A 16,247-nucleotide genomic window follows, 5' to 3' on the forward strand; every position below is an offset into this window, starting at 1 on the left:
TGGTTACCAGCCTTTTTGCAAATCAAATGGGAAAACATGTACGTTCTCAGGTAGGAAAAAAGTTTATAATGGTTCTGGCAACATCACCTCTCAGGAAGACAGCCAACTACAGGTGAGATCCTCCTGGTGAGATCTGATTTGGTGCCAGGAACTCTGGACTTGATGGCCGTGTATGTCCAGCCGCGGCTGAGTTGGAGCATCAACAACGTGTTGTTTATGGCTGGCGTCATAAACGTGTCACTTGCTGTTGTTCGATATTCGGTATGTCTCTCCAGGAAATCTCTGTGCCCCTACTCTGCCAGGCTTCCAGGCAAAGTGGGAAGTTAGTGAAAACTTTCAATGCCCTGGTTCTTTCACAGCTCCTGCTGTGCTGCCAGTTACATGAATCTGAGATGAAAATCTGCCCCTTTTCCTGGTGCTTCATTTATTAATGAATGTTTACTGAGTGCCCACCATGTGCTGAGCCACGTGCTAGATACTGGAGATAGAGTAGCAGAGACAACAGACAAGGTCCTGCACTCATGGAGTTTACAGTTTTTGGAGAAAGTCAGACATCAAGAAAATGAAGACAGAGATAACTGTATAATTGCTGCTGTGTCAAGTGCTAGGAAGGAAAGGATGAGGACCCAGGCAAGAATTTTGACCTCCATGGCAGTCAAGGTCATTCAGCTGAGATGGAAAGAAGCACAGGATGAGAGTCAGGATAGGATGAGGAAGGCAGCTGGGGCATCAGAGCCCAAAGCCTGATGCTTGGTATTTGGGAACTGCTTTGTGCAAAGGTGAAAAAATGATCACAGATGTGTCAGAACAGACACTCTGAGAGTCTCCTGCTACAAAACAACTCGATCCTGTATACACTATAATTTGTATGGCCCTGCTAGGCTCACAAAAAATAAAGGAAGTTTCTGCAGGAACATAAAGGAGAGCTAAAACTTGTGAAAAGGGAAAATGCCAGGAACTTGGGGTGGAAAACTGTGCCTGTGGCTGCAGGGGACCTCGGAGGTGGCAGAGGCATAGGGCTGGACGGTGGCAGTTCAGCTCGAAGCCATCACGTGCCCATTAAACGTCAGGCTCTGCAGCATAAGCAAGATAGACAAGATCCCTGCTGTTCAGTGCAGACATCAGCGGGCAAGCTTATCAGGGAGAGAGACAATAAACAAGGAATAAATAAATAATTCCAGATGGTGTATCATGAGGAAATTAAAAAGTGTGTTTTGGCCAAGAGTGATTAGACAGTGAGGGGTCTAGGGGATTACTCTAGCTGGGGTCTGGGAAGGCCCCTCTGAAAAGCTGACATTTCAGTTAAGAACTAAATAATGAGAAGGAAACAGCCATTCAAAGTTCTGGGGGGCAGGGTAGAACTTTTCAGATCTCGAGACTTCTTTTTTTCCCTAGCATCTCCCCTAAGCCTAGACACTGATCCAAAAGCTTTTGAGAGGAAACTGAGCCCAGGATTGGGACACGCCTGCCTTTATTGTCAAGACCTCTGGGTCAGGGTGCCCGAGACACAAGACAATGCAGGAGGGAAGGGTATGCACAGCTCCTTAGCAATTCCCACCTGGGCACAGACAGCAAAGGAAGCACCTACTTTGATGCAATTTGGCTAGAGAGCAGAGGGGCTGCTTGTACTCAGATATGCAACATGCATGCATGAACCCAGAGAAAGGTGTATACGGTCATCCCTCAGCATCCGAGGGGGGATTGGTTCCCGGATCCCCAAGAATACGAAAATCTGAGTTTGCTTAAGTCTCATGTAAAATGTCACAGCATTTGCAGATAACCTGCACTCATCTTATATACTTCGTCATCTCTAGATGACTTATGATACCTGATACAATGTATGCTATGTAAATAGCTTTAATACAATGTAAATGCTACGTAAACTGTTGCCAGTGCATGGCAATTTCAAGTTTTGCTTTTTGGAACTTTCCAGAAATAGCTGCATCTGCCCAGAGAAGCCGGCAGCCTTCAGAGGCATATTTTCCCAATCCTGATTTCTTTTCTTTCCTTTTCTGTTTTTGATTTTCTTGGCTGTGCCATGCGGCATGTCAGATCTTAGCTTCCCGACCAGGGATTGAACCTGCGCCCCTTGCATTGGAAACGCGGCGTCTTAACCGCTGGACTGCCAGGGAAGTCCCTCCCAATCCTGACTTCTGATATCTCGCCTCACTTGGTTTTAATATAATTAGATCAGGTGGCCTGAGAGCAAAAGTATCACCATCTACAAAAAGTAATTTGTTTTAAAATAATTTCAAACCTATAGGCGTTTCAAGAAGAGTGCAGAGACTTGCCATTTGGTCAATTGTTTTTTTGTTTTGGTTTTTGTATTGTTTTGGCTGCGTGGCTTGCGTGATCTTAGTTCCCTGACCAGAGATCGAACCTGTGCCCCCTGCAGTAGAAGCTCGGAGTCCTAACCACTGGGCCGCCAGGGAAGTCCAAGCTGTATGGTCAATTGTTAATGTTTCATTTATGCCCTCCTCCTCCTCTCAATATACTCATCACTATTCTTTTTTTCTTTTTTAAAAATCAACTTTAGCTATGCTATTTTGCCTCATAATAAGGATGTTAATAATGCTAAAAATTACTATTATTTTTATTACTAATGAATTTTCATGAATAATATTTGCTAACATTTAAATATCCATGGTCTCAAAGCATAACTGAGACAATTTTCAAAAGTTTCCTTGGCGCAGAAAACGTATTTGGTTTATATATTAATACTGGTCTTAATTGTGTAAAAGAGCGCAAACGTTTACCTAAATACAATCATTTCCTCATAAACAGAAATTCTCATTACATTCATCTCACCCAAATCAGAAACATGGTATATATCAACTTCTTTTTAGTCTATTGTCCTATTATTTATTTATTATTATTTTTTTTGCGGTACGTGGGCCTCTCACCGTTATGGCCTCTCCCTCCATGGAGCACAGGCTCCGGGTGCACAGGCCCAGCGGCCATGGCTCACGGGCCCAGCCGCTCCGCGGCATGTGGGATCTTCCCGGACCGGGGCACGAACCCGTGTCCCCTGCATCGGCAGGCAGACTCTCAACCACTGCGCCACCAGGGAAGCCCTGTCCTATTATTTTTATACACAGAACCCTTTTAAAAACCAACATTTACACAACACATACCAAACATGACACTAAATGTATTTTAAGATATGAAGAGTAATGCATTTTAGCAAAGCTCTGAACATTGAAATTAGTGGTTGAAATTAATATTGAAAATATTGCAAAGAGGATGAAATTTTCATTACATTCTCGTACTCTTTGGGAACACTCATTCAGGTTGATATGCTGGATCTCCAATTTTAACCACACACACACTTCTTTAGCTGATTTGCTTTTCTGACCATGGAAGAACAGCCCATTCTTTCCTTTCCTTCTGGGTAAAGCTATCAAGCATCGGAGGAGAGATATCCGCTCTTGTACAAATGAAGCAGATGAGGCTATAGGCACAATGGTTAACCAGGCTTTACGGTAAAACTGTCTTGAGCTCATTTCTTCCTAATTTAGGCACATTACTTAACTGTGTTAAGACTTAGTGCCCTTACATCTAAAATGGGGACAATAATCTTGCATCAGAGAGTTGCTATAAAAATTAAATCAGTCAGTATTATCCTACATAAAGTTCTTAGCACAAACTGAGAAATACATATATATTTAGCTTAAGTATTTTTGTTATTGTTAGTTTTGAAATACGAATGAAAACAGGCAAGGAGGAAAAATAAACATGTGAGGTGATTAAGAAGCTGTAATAGGAGTGGATAATTTGCACTTGATACTGGTTGGAACCTAGCTTAGGAAAGTTGGTCTAAGGCATATTATAAAGGGTTTCAAAATAGAGCAGTTTTTGTTCTTCTTTACTATTATTTATTGACCACCCCGTATGCAAATGGACAGTTTGCAACTTGATTTGATATATAGAACTTTGCATGCAGGAAAACGCACACCTTTCAAATATCCAGGGAAGCTTCATGAAAATGGATCAAAGGCAACAAAGAAAAGAAATTCTGCAAAGTAGAAAAGAGGCAAAAAATGAATCACGTTAGGAACACGTATTATCCTTTTTTTAATCTAAATTTTTGAAGTCTGACTTTTTCTATTTTATTCTCTAAATATTGTTTGTAATTAAATTTTAATTACCATTATTTGTTTTAAAATTTATTTAAAAATTTGTTTAATTTCTATTTATTTTAAATTTAGATTAAAATAAATATTTATTTTTAAATTTATTATTTAATTTAAAATTTAATTAATTTCTGCTTTTCTCTTCATTGACTCCTACTTTCTAATTTCTGAAGGTTAATTTTGTTCTTCTTTTATAATATCGTGAGTACATTTATTTAGTTTATTTTTAGTCTTCCTCATTTTGTTTTTCTTCCTTGTTTTAAAGTAAATTCATTCATGGTGTCAGTTTTCTTCTGGACACCTTAAATTTGAGAGGTAGTACTTTTATTTCATTTTTTTCAAAATAGGCATCAATTTTAATTTATATTTTTCCTTCTTTTTTTTTTTCTTGGCTAAGTGTCCTAGGGGGTGTTGTTATAAAATTTTTAAAATTGTTGTTTAAAATTTTGTTTGTCTGCTTTTGTCATCATCTGAAATTAGCATCTAGTTTCACTGAATTTGGGTCAGAAAATACACGTTTTATTTTGGAATTTTTTTTGAAATTTGTAGAGATTTTTTTTCTTTTTTAAAAAGTTTCATTTAGGACTTCCCTGGTGGCGAAGTGGATAAGAATCTGCCTGCCAAGATAGGGAACACGGGTTTGATCCCTGATCCGGGAAGATCCCACATACCGTGGAGCAACAAAGCCTGTGCACCACAACTACTGAGCCTGCGCTCTAGAGCCCATGAGCCACAACTACTGAGCCTGTAAGCCACAACTACTGAAGCCCGTGCACCTAGAGCCTGTGCTCCACAACAAGAGAAGCCACCGCAACGAGAAGCCTGCACACTGCAATGAAGAGTAGCCCCCGCTCGCCGCAACTAGAGAAAGCCGATGCGTGGCAACAGAGACCCAACGCAGCCAAAAGTAAATAAAATTAAATCTTAAAATAAATAAATAAATAATTCGATTTCATGAAACTAAAAAAGCAACACCCGTTTCTCCCACTCCTCCACACCATGCCTCTGGTAACCACTTATCTGTTCTCTGTATCTATTAGCTGAAAATACATATATATGTGTATATATTAGATTCCACATATAAGAGAGATCATATGGTATTTGTTTTCCTCTCTCTGATGTGTTTCACTTAATACCCCTGAGGTCTATCCATGCTGTCACAAGTGACATGATTTCGTTCTTTTTTATAACTGAAGAATATTCCATTGTAAATATGTGCTACGTTTTCTAAAATTCGTTCACCCATTGATGGATACTTAGAGTGTTTTCATATCTTGGCTACTGTAAATAAAGCTGCAATGAACATAAGGGTGCATACATCTTTTTAACTTAGTGGGTTTTTTCTTTGAATAAATACCCAGAAGCAGAAGTGGAATCTGGGAGCTGGACCATCTGCCTGCCTGACACTGAGGACACCGTCACTGGTGGCAGGTGGCACACAGATTGTCTCTGGTAGAGGGTGGCAGTGCAATTGTTAAGTGAACCATCTGTGCTTTGTCTATAGATGGATTTCCAAATCTGAAAATCAATGAGCAATGTTTTATTGGATTTCTGTGAATATTGTTTAATAAGGAGCTAGTGATCAATACAATTACTGGTTACATTTTTTTCTTACACTTTTGCTTTCTCCTACAGTTTCTGATTGCTTTCATTGCACCATTTGAAGAAATATATGGTCAATTTTTTCCACCTTCTTCATTCAGTCAACTATTCTACTGAAATTCCCCCTTTTATTCTGGAGACTTCCATCCCCAGCACCCTCTATCTGCCCACTTCAATTTGGATGAGCTGCAATTCCAGTCTTGCTGTACAGTTGTCACCATGAGGCTTCCCTTTCCTGCTTTCCTCTGTTAAATCCCTTGCCTTCTGGATTCCATGTTTAAAACCTTTCTTGGGGGCTTCCCTGGTGGTGCAGTGGTTGAGAGTCTACCTGCCGATGCAGGGGACACGGGTTCGTGCCCCGGTCCGGGAGGATCCCACATGCCGCGGAGCCGCTAGGCCCGTGAGCCATGGCCGCTGAGCCTGCGCGTCCGGAGCCTGTGCTCCGCAACGGGAGAGGCCACAGCAGTGAGAGATCCACGTACCGCAAAAAAAAAAAAAAAAAAAAGTAAAAAAAAAAACCTTTCTTGGGAATTCCCCGGCCATCCAGTGGTTAGAACGGCCCTTTCACTGCCATGGGCCTGGGTTCGATTCCTGGTGGGGAAACTAAGATCCCACAAGTCATGCAGTACAGCCAAAAAAACAAAACAAACAAAACCAAAACCTTCCTTAGTGTATGCCCTGATTTTGTGGAGACACTTTCTTAGAAGAGTTGTAAAGGGGAAATTTTTATGAGTCTGAAAAATGCCTCTGTTCTCTCCTTCCATTTGGTTGAAGATGATTCAACCAAATGGAAGGATGATTTGGCTGAACGTAGAATTTTGAGTTGAAAATAGTTGTTTTCATCAGGAATTTAAAGGCATTGCTCCGTTGTCTGCTTGCGATGGATTCTGATTCAATATCCACTCAACAAACATTCCAGGTGCTGCTCTAGGCATTGGAGATACAATGTTGAATAAGACAAAGACCCTACTCTCAGGGAGGAGATGGAAAATAAAAACAAAAACAAGAAAAAAGACTTGGTAATGGTAAGTGCTATGAAGAATTTAAATAAGGCTAAGGGTATAAGTGCTCACTGGGAATGCTATTTTAGATATGATGGGCGGGGATGCCTTCTCAGAGAAGGTGACATTTGAGATGAGACTTGAATTGTGAGAACTAATGAGTCATGCAGAGATGCAGGGAAATCGTATTCTAGTCGGAGCCAATGGCAAAGGAAAGACTTCGAGGATAAAATGAGTCTGGCACATGTAGCTGGAGTATGGTACACAAGGGAGAAAATGCTGGAAAACGAGTTTGGTTCTGATTCTCATTACTTTGTAAGTGACCTATCCTGTTTTATTTCTAGAAGCATTCAGGATTGGTGGTGACTTGAAGATGGCCAGGAATTCTTTGATATTCCTCCCACTGAAGTAGGAGATCTGTGTCTCCTCCTCTTTAATCTGGGCTCTGTGACTCTCTGACCAATACAATATAGCAGAAGTGACACTGGGCCTGTTTCTGGATTCAGGCCTTAAGAGACTGGCAGCTTCTACTTCCTGTCTATTGGAACATTCACTCTTGGAATCCATCTGCCATGCTGTAAGGAAGCTCGAAACATGTGAAGAAGCCATACGTAGGCCACTGAGGAGCTCCCAGCCAAAGCCTGTGTGACCTGCTAGCCATGGGAGTGAGCATTTTGAACACCCAGCCCCACTGAGCCTTTGGATAACTCTCGTTCTACCTATTGTCTGACTGCAGCCACACAAGAGCCTTCCCCCAACATGAGGACGGGCTAGCTGAGCCCAGCCAACCCACAGGACTGTGCGAGATATTTTTAGTTATTGTACCAGGCACCTACTGGGTCCTTTCAATCTGGAGATTCACCTCCTTTCTCTTTGGGAAATATTCTTCTATTACTTCTTTGATACTTTCTTTCTTCCACTTTTTTGTTCCATGCCTGGATCTCCTGTTAATCAGGTGTGAGACTTCATCAATTGATTCTCTAAGCCTCTAATATGCTTTCATATTTTAAACCTTTCTTTAGTTCTATTTTCTTAGATTTTTGTAGAGCTTACCTTCAACCTTCTATTGTTGTTGTTGTTGTTTCCAGAATACACTGGAGGTTTGGTTTTGGGTTTCGATTTTGCTTTTGTCTAGTTGATAGGCATCAGGGGAGGGGTGGGATGGGGTGGAAGAGTCAGCTTCACTTACACCTATTTTTTATTTTCAGCCCCAGTTCTGCTCCCTCCAACGTTCCTGGTTTCAGAGCCTCTCCTGGGTCTGCAGGGTCTTGTTGGGCGAAAGCCCCATCGCCCCCTCACCGCAGCTCTAGGCTGCTCAGCCCTGATTCCTCCAGGATCAGCCCTCCATCCACTTCCTGTTATCCACAAACATGGAGCCATCTCTTGTCCGCTGATGTGCCGGCCAGTTTGCTTTGTTATTGTCCCAACAAACTTGAAAACAAAAAACATTCCTTTGGGGCTTCCCTGGTGGCGCAGTGGTTGAGAGTCCACCTGCCGATGTAGGGGACACGGGTTCGTGCCCCAGTCCGGGAAGATCCCACATGCCGCGGAGCGGCTGGGCCCGTGAGCCATGGCCACTGATCCTGCGCGTCCGGAGCCTGTGCTCCGCAACGGGAGAGGCCACCACAGTGAGAGGCCCGCGTACCACAAAAACAAAAAACAAACAAAAAAAAAAACAAAAAGAACATTCCTTTGTGATCGCTTTAATGAAGTCTCTTGAAGCAAGGAGTTAAATTTGCGTGTTCTGTTTGCTTCCTTAGCAGGAGTTTCTTTTTTGCCACGTAAGGAGATGATGAACCTTAAATATTATCTTTTTATTTTCATAAATCCACCTGTTTACTGTCATAACAAACATTACTTTGAATTTATTTTCCTTCCAGAATTTTTAAATAATCAGCAGTTCTAAGCATTGCCTGGGAAATGTTTTGTTTTCTTTGCATTCTCTGCCATATGCTAGTAATTTTCAGCAAGTGCACATTTGCATGAATTTGAATTGGGCAAATAAGTAATATGAAATAAAAATATTATAAGACCTTACTTTATAAGAAAATTTTGAAATATGTCAGATATGCTCAAATTAAAATGTTTTTTTGCTTTTGTTGATTAAGTAATTAGTTTTTAGGTCAAGAATCATTTCAAAGCTGACTGGACAAATGGTAAAAACTGAACTGTCCCTATTGCCACATGGTGGCGCCACTTCCGCTGGTAAGCAGACAAGTCTGCAGTTTTTCATCAGGATTGTGGGAACCACACTGTTCACAGGCGTTGGAACTCTGGCCTGTGATTTTAGTGTAATCAAAAGCCTTTTTTATATTTCAAGGCAATTTCGCCAACGCATGATACCTTGGTACTAATGTGAAGACTAAAAAATTGCTCTGGATTAATAATAAATAATAATAATAATAAATTAATAATTAAATAAAAATAATAATAATTCATAAACTGGGAACAGAACTTAGATGTGATAGGAAACCATGCAGGCCAAAACAGCCCACGATGACAGGCCGGGAGGTTTGTTTAGAAGAAGGCATCCCGTAATAATGGGAGGTGATGCTGAGAAAATTAAAAATAGTACTAAGATGAATATTAACCACAATAACTGTAGATCCAGGCCCTCTGAAACTATGCCCTTTACTTTTATGCTTGGTCTTATGGGAAAATTTGACAAATTATTTGAATGTTGAATTACACAAGAACTTCAGGAAAACATTATAAAATGTGATCGCCCTGAACCATTCTATTCCTGAGTAAGGGTTTTCCGCCTTTAGAGGGTTTTTATATACATCGTCTTATTTGGGCCACGCTGGGCCTGTGGAGAAGGTGGGGTGTGGGACCGTTTTATACCTAATAAAATCAAGGCATGTGGCATTTGGACAATTGACCCAAGCCCTGGCTAGAAAGAAGATGAATCAGGACTAAACATCCAGGCTTCAGACCCCTTATTCAAAACTCACTCAGGTCCTTTGCTATTACAGGATTTTATCTATCGCAGAACTCTGGCTTCTTAAAGAATATCCTTCCCAATCCGATCAAAATATTTAAATATGTGAAAAGTAGGCGTTATGGTCAATTGAATTCAGTGCTCTGAGTAGTAGAATAATTTTGAAAATTAAATATTGCTAATGAAAATTAGATCACCTTTGAAATTTTCTTTGAAAAATTACTATTCACATGAGATAAAATTCCTAGACCAGAAAAGGAAATCTTCCTCTTTCCCTCCCCCACCCCGCCCAGAGTCTCCGCCCCTCCCTGGTCCATACCTCCCTGGAGGCAAGCACTGTCACTAGTTTCTCCTGTGAATTTCCAAAGAGTCATTAATTTGTATATCATAATATAGTATAGTATGATTTTCTCAGGACATAGAATTTATATACTATACATAATGTATACACACACAAATTTATACCCTCCTCTTTTTTTTTTTTAACACAAATGGTAGCATATTAGACACACTGTTCTGCACCTTAATTTTTTTCACTTAATGATGTATCTTGGAGAGTTTTCAGTGTTGGTACAAAAAGAGCTCCCCATCCTTTCTAAGAGTTGCTTAGTTGGCCATTGTATGGTTGCACGTTTAATTCATTAAATACTGATGGAGTTTTGAGGTAGCTTTGCCATTTAGAGTTGGCTTAACAGTCTTTGCTCATTTCCCCTTTCCCGAGGGAGCATACTGACATTTTCAAAAAAGACAACTTGATTTTATGAGGTCGGTAGAATCTGATGATGACCTGTCCCCATTTACCAAAAGCACTTCTAATTTTATAGCTTTTTTCTTTTTCTTTTTTAAGGCTGCTTTGTTTTGAAAAGTAGCCAAAATATAGAACTGCCCCAAGTAAATTAAACTGCAGCCCGAGGCAGTAGAGACTGGCTTCAGATCCCAGATAAACTTAGCAAAACAGAGAGCTGCAGGCTCCCGGTACCTGCAAGCTTTCTGCCCCTTGTTGCCCTCCCTCTGGGCTGCAGAGGCTTCTGGAAAGCTGCCGCCTGGCCTGGGTCAGATTGCTTACACACTGCTCCCTCCCAGGCCAGCGTTCCCAACCTTAAGCCAATGCACATTTATAGAACACTTTCATGTGATCCTGGGAAGACAGACCGCGGGCAGAGGGCAGTGCTGAAAAGTCGTTAACATCGGGAAAAGAGGGCCTTTCCCCCTTCTCTGCCCCTCATGCTAAGAGGATACTAGGTAAGTAAGACTCAGATTGGTGGCTTTATTCCTTTGAGCAACATGTACTTTAAACTGGTTTGGCTACTGAGATTAGAGGGATAAATGCATTTGTTTCTTTCTTTCTTTTACCTTATAAAGGGAAATTGAAGGCCCACCTGTGCTCTTTCTTTCCCCCCTTCTGATTGTCTCCTAAGCCACATAAACTGTAGTTTTTCTTTCCAATAAGTTACTGGTTGCTTTTGGTAGGATAAGTCCCCATTAATCTAGACCTTCGTCTCTTCCCTTGTAAAATAAGTTTGGGGCTAGGTGGTTACTGAAATTTCTTCTGGCTTCTGTGATGATTCTGCCCACGGCAAACTGGACTTTCAAGTATTTATGAGTCTGTGGAACGATGATTTAAGACAGCCCTAAGGGCCTAAGACAACAAGACTTTATGGCAAAAAGTTATTTTAAAACTGGCGATGCCGTTGATTTTGACATGTTTGCACAGTGTTTCTCTAGACTCACACAAGTACCTTTTCAGACCTCTTTCTGATGTCGTGCTTGCCAGCTTAAGCTGCCATGTGATCTCGACAAAAACTGAGTGTTTCTGCGTTTGACTTGGGGTCGGTTATAACCGAATCTTCAGATCACACTGAAGTAAGGCAGTGAGCTAAGCCTCGCGAGAGAATCCAGCAGTGAAGTTAAACACAGTGGAGTGGGAGTGTGAGTATGTGTGTGTGTGTGTGTGTGTGTGTGTCCTATTTCATAACATGTTCCGTGCAACAGAAATGCATAGACTGAAATTCTTTATACCACTCACACCACATATAGTCTAGTGTGTAATAGCTGTGTTTGTGTGTACGGCGAGCGCAAAGCTCCTCCCGGTTTTAGCTGCTGCTCCCATACTGGCCCACCGTCCCTTCCAGTGGATACCTGTTGGCTCCCTGGGGTTTTTCCTGCTCTCACATCCAGCTGACAGTGCCCCGTTTCTTCCCTCTGCCTCTTGCTGCACCGACGTCAAAAGCAGGTGGGTCTTGTTGTTGGTTGAGGTTCAGGGAAAACCTTATTATCCAGTTTCGTTGTGAGTGTCCATAGGTTTTCAGTTTTTCTATCCAATTGCTCTGTCTGTTTATAGGAGGGGATTTGGGAAGATCTTAAAACTCTGCTGCCGCCATCTTCCCAGAATTCTACTTGGCAGGTTTTTAATTGCAATCAGGGAGACCAGCTGGCTTCTGCAGGACCTCTAACCGGTAGTGATGAGGGTCTGGCCTGGAAGCCAAGGGAATGGGGAGGAAGGGGACAAGGAAAGAGACAGCAGGAAGAAAGAACCCAGAGGGCTTGGTGAGTGTATATCGGAGAGACAAGAGGAATGAGGCAGCGGGAAAGATAAAAGATAACCGTCCATTCCTCCAATTCACTCAGCAAACATTTACGTGATCCCCACGTACCAGACCCTAGGAATAGCGGAGGGAAGGAGAGAATCGTTGTACACTCCAGTCACATAATCCAGGCCCTCACGGAGCCTCTGAGCTAGAGGGGAGGCAGAGACTAAGCAAGCAATCACCATGCGGTGCAGAATTACCGTGAGGGTCCCAGGGGATGCGGCTGAAAGAACACGATGCTCTCAGTGGAAATGGGAAAGTCAAGAGAGGGGCTGGCTTGAAGAAGAAAGATATCAAATGTGCATTTTAAGAGTTTGAGTGACTGTGCGTCATCCAAGTAGAGATATCCATCAGAGAGTTAAAAACGCGGTGGGGATAGGAGGGAGAAGTCAGGGCTGGCGTCTGGAGTTGAAACGCGGTGGGATAGGAGGGAGAAGTCAGGGCTGGCGTCTGGATTTGCAGCGCTCTGCCTGGGCTTGGTGGAGGAAGCTATGGGAACCCATAGAATCTTCCTAGGGGAAGACCAGGCCGGGAGACCAAATTCCGAATCTCATGAAATGCCTTTACAAAGAGGGGAAGAGAAGCACCGGAGAAGTAAAAAGAGAACGAGATTTTGCAGCACCTTTTAGAAAAGTCCGAAGTGGAGAGAGTTTGTGGCGAGGGTGGGGTGACAGTGTCAGGTGCTGTGGAAATGCTGGAGGATGAGGACTGTGAAGAGGCCAGAGTGTAAAGGTCATGGGCGACTTTTGAGTGTGGTTTCAATCAGGGAACACTTGGTTGCAAGAAACAGAAGCTCATTCAAAAAGAGAAGGTGGGGGAGGCCTTCCCTGGTGGCGCAGTGGTTGAGAGTCCGCCTGCCAATGCAGGGGACACGGGTTCGAGCCCTGGTCTGGGAAGATCCCACATGCCGCGGGGCAACTGGGCCCGTGAGCCACAACCACTGAGCCTGCGCGTCTGGAGCACAGGCCGCAATAGTGAGAGGCCCGCGCACCGCGATGAAGAGTGGCCCCCCCCTTGCCACAACTAGAGAATGCCCTCGCACAGAAACGAAAGACACAACACAGCAAAAATAAATAAATTAATTAATAAACTCCTACCCCCAACATCTTCTTAAAAAAAAAAAAAGAGAGAAGGGGGGATTAGTTGAGAAGACACAGCTCCAGGCTGTAGCAACTCTTTTCACCCCTACTTCTCAGCTACCACCTGCTTCATTTTGGTCTGAGGGTGGACCAGTCTCTGCTGGGTTCCCAGTCCCCCTCCCCCCTCAGGTCAGCACACGCAGTCTCTGGGGGGTCTCTGGCACTGATCTAAGCCCCCATTCTTCATTACCTCGTGGCTTGTGGCTTCCCTCGTTGACTTCAAAGCCCCTATCAAATAGCAAGAGAGAAAATCTGATTGGCCCAGCTTAAGCCAGAACCAAGCCCTAGTCCAATTAACAGTGTCTGGGAGGTGAGTTGGTGTGTGGTGGGCCAAGACCGCTCAGCCAGTGGAGGGTGGGAAGGAGGGGAGAATGATGGAGGAGTAGTTTTCACAGCAAAGGACAAAGGTAGGCCCTTGAAAGTTGCCTGCTTAAGTGTGTGATTTCACAGGAGTAGAGAAGTGAAAGCTGGGTGGCTGTGATGAGTGCTACCACCTGCAGGCAAGGATGTGGATTTAATGGGCCAAGGCATGCTGGGAGTGGCTGCAGGACAAATGCAATTGACCGGATTGTGGAGTATTGGCCAGCAGAAAGCCAATCTCACTATGATACTCACCCTGGTCCGATGCTCTGATTCTTGAGGAGATCACAAGCCCAGGTGAGATTTGTCCATCTGAGCGCAAGAGGTCCCATCCCAACACCAAAGGCAGGGCGTGGGGAGCAACACTCCACGTGGTGCAACAACAAAGGGGCAGCCAGACACCGACCAGGAAACTAACACAGGAAGACGACATGCTGCGGCTTGTCTGCACCCTTCGAGGATCACTGAACAACCCACAACCCTCGTCCCAGGGCTCTTAATTCAGCTGTGTTCAGAAGAGGTGGATAGCGGTGTGTTTTTATAATCCTAGCCTGGTAGGCAAGTTTGTGCATGTGTTTCAGTCTTGGGAAATGCCCCTACACAGCAGGGGCAACTCAGGATAGTTAGCACTTTGCCAGCGTTTCCTAAATGTTAATGAAGATGTTTAAAATTGACACAGTGGAGAGAGTCTCTGGGATGAGTGGGTGCTCTGAGTTTGTGACCTAAAAAGGGGAAATTCTGCTCCACACTCAAGCCAGGGAACAGCCTTGCCTGAGCTCTGTGCCAGAAGCGGTACCAGAGAATTATAAAGAGATTAAAGCCAGCAGCTCAGGCTGATGCTGTTCTAGTGAAGAGAGCTAACTTTCTGTAGTCAAGCTGCTTCCATCTGTATAAAGTTCCAGAATGACTCAAATTGGTTGTGTCTCAGTGTTCTGGGGCTCCCAGGAAATGTCCAGGCTCTAGCAAGGACCAGCCATCCTCTGAGCAGTTGCCTTTGGTGCTGATCAAATCCTGAGTTGCAAGACTTAGACCATGAAAGATTATTTCATCCTGGTTGTGCTGCTTTTGTGTGAAAGGACTGTGAAGGGTTTGGATGTGGGTGAAGCTAGAGTGATCATTTATAAGTGGGGCCATGTTTCTCCTTTTGAGGAGACATAATTTTGTAAGTGACTCTATGGGTTCAAAAAACATGTCTCTGGGAGTCCCCTGGCTGTCCAGTGGTTAGGACTCCACGCTTTCACTGCCAAGGGCCTGGGTTCAATCACTGGTCAGGGAACTAAGATCCCACAAGCCGCGTGGAGGGGCCAAAAAAAAAAAAAATTAAACTAAACCAAACCAAAAAGCAAAAACGAAAAACAACCCATGGCTCTGTATTCACTTTTGGTCACGCCTAAAACCATTCCTATGACTATGCTTCTGCTGAAACATATTCAGTTTCGAGTTAGGATTTGACAATGTTATTTTGCATCTCGTATTTCATAGCAAACAGATGAGACAACTCTTGAATCCCATCAGTTACAAGATTATCCTCTTATGTGTTCCAGTTCTTTGAAGAACATTTGGTGAGGTTGTTGTTTGCATCACCTGGTGGGAGCGTCACTATTTGACATTTGTTGGGTGTGCTTCCCTCTCCCCCAATACCAGCTCGCTTTACTGCCCCAGGACTGTCAAAAGATTGAGATGTTTTTGCAAATGCCTCCTTCTCATTTAACATAAACAAAGAGATTCAGGTGGACTTATCTTGGTCAATCTGTTTGAGGAAAATGACCCAACTACAGATGTGAACCTTGGAGAAACAACTAGATAGAGAAGGAACAATGCCCACGGACGATTATTAGTACCAGAGCTTCTTGTTCGGGGGGCAGATCCTAGTAGTAGGAAATTTAGGAAGTTTGGCAGATCTATCCTTTGGCAGATGTGTTTATACATGGCAAGGTCAGTCCTCAAGCCCAGGTTCTGGAAGCCAGGTAGTGATCAGATACACAATACTAGGAACCAACCCACCACGGATGGGAGAGAAGGGCTGAACTAGGACTTGGGAAAGAACACTAGGACTTAGAGGTCCATTGGAGGCACTGGGTCCACATTTGAAGTTCAACAAGGAAATTTGGTTTGGAAAATGCAAATCAAAAGTAGCCTAAATTACTGGCAGGTCAACTTGACGCATGCTTAGGAAGGGATGACCTGATTCCAAAGCTGACCATGGACAGGGCAGAGACTGGCTCAGCCAGGACTGGCTGGAGAGCTGGAGTGGACCCCAGTAACACATGAAGGAGGAAGGATTTCTTTTCCTCCCTCCCACTCTCTCTCCTTCCCTTCCTTCACTTTTTATTATGGACTTTTCAAGCATGCACAAAGATGAGGAGAATATTATAAGAATCCTCATATACCCGTTACTAGTTTCAATAATTATCTACATCTGGACAATCTTATTTCATGTATTACTCTACTTTCCATTAATGTCTGCCCCTCCCCCAACAGTG

At 43.3% G+C, this 16,247-nt stretch overlaps 1 protein-coding gene across 11 annotated transcripts in view; it reads left to right on the forward strand.

The window, feature by feature from the left end:
- Window positions 1-10,809: 10,809 nt before the first annotated feature.
- TACC2 (transforming acidic coiled-coil containing protein 2) overlaps window positions 10,810-16,247 on the forward strand; it is a 205,148-nt gene continuing 199,710 nt past the window's right edge. For 10 of the 11 annotated variants that reach the window (XM_082673176.1, XM_082673182.1, XM_082673184.1 and 7 more), the window contains exon 1: window positions 10,810-10,919. The gene's annotated coding sequence lies outside the window, so the exon portion shown is untranslated. Of the gene's footprint in view, window positions 10,920-11,424; window positions 11,607-16,247 lie in introns of all 11 variants that reach the window. The other variant, XM_082673179.1, reaches the window with a different exon arrangement.

This window comes from Grampus griseus, assembly GCF_964374135.1.
Source record: "Grampus griseus genome assembly, chromosome: 16".
In the NCBI taxonomy this organism is placed as follows: Eukaryota; Metazoa; Chordata; class Mammalia; order Artiodactyla; family Delphinidae; genus Grampus; species Grampus griseus.